Source organism: Sinocyclocheilus anshuiensis, unplaced genomic scaffold, assembly GCF_001515605.1.
Source record: "Sinocyclocheilus anshuiensis isolate Anshui unplaced genomic scaffold, SAMN03320099.WGS_v1.1 scaffold2459, whole genome shotgun sequence".
In the NCBI taxonomy this organism is placed as follows: domain Eukaryota; kingdom Metazoa; phylum Chordata; class Actinopteri; order Cypriniformes; family Cyprinidae; genus Sinocyclocheilus; species Sinocyclocheilus anshuiensis.
The window spans coordinates 135,566-139,366 of NW_015538121.1; positions in this window are offsets into that span (position 1 = coordinate 135,566).

Consider the following 3,801-nt stretch of genomic DNA (forward strand, 5'->3'; position numbering starts at 1 on the left):
GATTTAAAGTGTCAGTTATTGCTTTATTATTTCAGTCAAACGTATAAAACCCTTTGTTACCCCAAACTACATATAAAAGCCTGATCAGTGGCATAAAATTAATCAATGCAGCTACTTAATCCTTTGCTACTCAATAGCGCGTGAACTTCCCCTTTAAATAACGTGACGCTCTGCCCTCTATGTGTATGACGCTGCTCCCATTAAGTGCTGTTAGAAGTGAATTAATTGATTCAGCATTTCGACACCGCCGTAAGGATGCATAAAACTCGACAAAGCGGTTTAATAAAGGATGTATTGATCTCGTGAATTAGCGAATTTTACTATACAAATATTTTTTAATTGGATGTTAAAAAATATTTTTTAATTGGCTGTTAAAGTTTATATGGGAATATGACACGCTGATCCTTTAACAATGCATTGGCGCAAAAACGCACACCTTTTGGACAAATCTCGCAGCATGATTTATCAACTGCCACAAATACTGCCTAAACAAAATACTGATTTTGTGCATTTTATTTACTGTACCAATATTTTAAATTGGCCTTTGAACTTAGCTTTATTGCATGGCAAAAAAAAAAAATAGCGCTACCTTGCCAAAGCACTGACAGAGCCCATTGATCTAATGGCGTTGATGAGCACTCCAAATGCAAATTTTGCATGCAACAATCAGGCAGCAATTCACAGTGCTCTGATCCAATGGCATACAGGCATCATCAGATTGACAGTACTCTAGCCCAATGATGTTGGGGGATCCAGTGGAGGTGCGCCCATTGGCGCCCCTTCAGCTGGTGGCGCCCTAGGCGACCGCCTAGCTCACCTATGCCTAGAAACGGTACTGGATTTGGACGTCCGCCATACCGTGAGAAATGCTGCAAGCGGAGTGTTACAAAAGTTGAAACGGTTTGTATGGCGATACTGGGTGAATATCTCACTTTTGGAAAGACCTCTCAGCCAATCAGGATCGAGGACCAGAACGAACTGTTGTATAATCAATCCTGATAACAGTCTTCATTAGCGATGCAGAATAAACACAGCTCATCCGGGTATTTGAGGCCGGAGCTTCTTTCATGTCTCTTCACACTGCTGCACATGTTGTGGAGAAAGTCTTCTCTGTCTTGCAAAATAATGCTCAGGAGGCAGAGTTCCAGAAGTCAAAATTAGAATTTATTTCAAGAAGACAACAAAGCCGAGATGCATGCAGAACATCTGAATCTGTCTGTCCAGACTACCATCTTTGTACAATTTCGTTATCAGTCACTGTCCAATGAGCGTACAGACCATTCTTTGATACTTAATTCCCAGTACTTTTCCACAATTGTTTATTACTTTTCATAATGCTTGCTTTCATTGTAGAAAACCACCTGCTAGTCTATTTTTCAAAAGATAACTTCTCTTATCTACCACTTTCTGGGTGCCCAAAGTTGCAGCGGCACATACATTTTAGGATTTGAATGAGCTGTCAGAGTTTTAATGAGTTTTACACACCTTATCTATTTCCACACTATCTCTTCCTGTGGCATCTCCCTTCTCCTGTACTTCCTTCTGTATTCTCTGAGCAGTCATGTAGGCCATGAGGCCTAGTCAGTTAGTTTGGCCTTGAGGCCTTCAAATGCACCCAGCTCACATATGAGGCAAACTAACTTTCACAAACATGCAAAGTAACTTCTTCAGTTGTTTTCTATAGGGTAAATAAAATATTTCATCACACACAGGCTAGATTCATTCAAATGCAACTGCGATCATCTTGCTCCTCAATTATCCACTGTAAAATGAAACCTGAGGACTACAGTATTAATAGTAGGCCTGTGGTAATATTGTTGAAGTGTTTGTGTTGTTGCCACAACAATTGTTTTTACACTGGAGTGAATTTAAGACAATAAACAGGTAAGATTTTAAAATTTTTCTTCTCAAATAACATTTTATGTCCTCGTCTTTATTTATCTGGTCAAAAGCTGTGTAGCTAATTAGTGATAAGATTGTTGGCTACAATTATGCCTTAAATGTCCGTCTTGTCTGAACTTCTGGGCTCAAAGCAGTTTGTTAGGAACTGTTCTTTTTACGTTTAAAGAGCTAATAAAATATCTCAACTCAAATCTAATTATTGTCAAATGATTTACTTATGTGGCAAGTAGCCGTATAATGAGCGGGATAATACAGCCGTTTGTTATCGCACAATGATCCTCATTAAGGCTGGATGTACATTATACTTTACTTAGCATACAGTTTGATTTGGCGTGCGGTTCTGTTCACACGCACAAACACGTATACATACATATATACACGAGGACTGTCCAGAAAGTATCCAGCCATGTAATATGAAAAATAGGGACACTATCAATGAAGATACAAGAAACATTGTACATAGGACAATGATGCCTCTGTCCCCTTCAAAGGTGCTTTTAGTTTTGGGAAAAGCCAGAAGTCGCAGGGTGCCAAATCTGGGCTGTAGGGGTGCTGAGTCACCTGGGTGAGTTGATGTTTTGCCAAAAAATGAGACGAAATGCATGGGTGGTAGTGATGCGCGGATGAGCTAAAACGTCACCCGAATCCGCAGCTTCAAACAAATTATCCACCCGCCAACCGCCCGCACCTGTATTTTTGTCTGATTTAGATAACCGCACCCGATCATCACATTAGGGTTCGTACGGTCATAAAAAACCTGGAAAAGTCATTGAACAACAATTTCCAGGCCTAGAAATTTTGTACAAATAAATAAACTCAAAAAGTTTTTGAAAAGTCATGAAAATCTATTTCACAAGTCTCTGTATAATAGAATTATGTTTAATCAGATCCTGAATTTCGTTGCGGGATTGCGCATACATCGCATTACTCATTCCCGCAGCTTTCGACTTTAAAATGAGGGAAATTACTGCAAAACCTTTATTCAATATAGCGTGTAGGTTAGATGAGTAAATAAATCCACACAAACCATCAGATGAAAACAGCGTGAGTGATTCAGCTGTACCGGGTCTTCTCTCTTTGACTTTCGTTTCACATCGACGCATCAGCGCCCGCGGATATAACCGCCATCCGCGCATCACTAATGGGTGGGCTAACTGTCGTGATGAACCTGCCAATCAGTTGCCCGTAGCTACTGCCGTCTTTGTCTTATTGCATCTCTCATGTCATATTTTTTATATTACATGTGGATACTTTCCGGACAGCCCTTGTATACAGTGAAGATCAAATCGACACAAAGACACGGCATGACACAAAGGAAAAAACAAACTAACAGAATAATAATAATAATAAAAAAACATTCAGTCTATAGCTCAAAAAGGTATTAGGTTCAATCTTGGCAGCGCGTCACCTCGCGTCACTCCCGGATAATCGAAAATGGGCAAAGAGGCGGCAGATGCATTTTAACATGGGGAGTCTATGGGATTGACTCCGCTTTTGCAGCCAGCCTCTAGCAGCCAGTTGATGAATTACAAGGCACTTCCTTGTTGGCTTCATGAGAGAGAGCGGGAGGTTGCCGCTTGGTCTAAACAAAGAGCAGAAGGGCTTATTGAAAAATGCAAACTCATTCTCTGCCAGCAGGTGGCGCTTTTCGCCAGCAATATTGCCGTTTCCCCGGTAACTACAGTAAATAAAGCAGCCAGCACCTGACTTTGAAACTTGCAGTGCTCATATTTAATCAATTAAATAGCCTTTTGAAGTGTAAGCTATATCTCAATTTACATGTATATTTAGTAATTCACTGGAGCACCACCTGAGTCGTCTTCTCCAATTTTTACCAGTGATCATTGTTTCCTTCCCGCGGTACTACCTGCGCAGTGTGCGCACATATCAATAGCATCA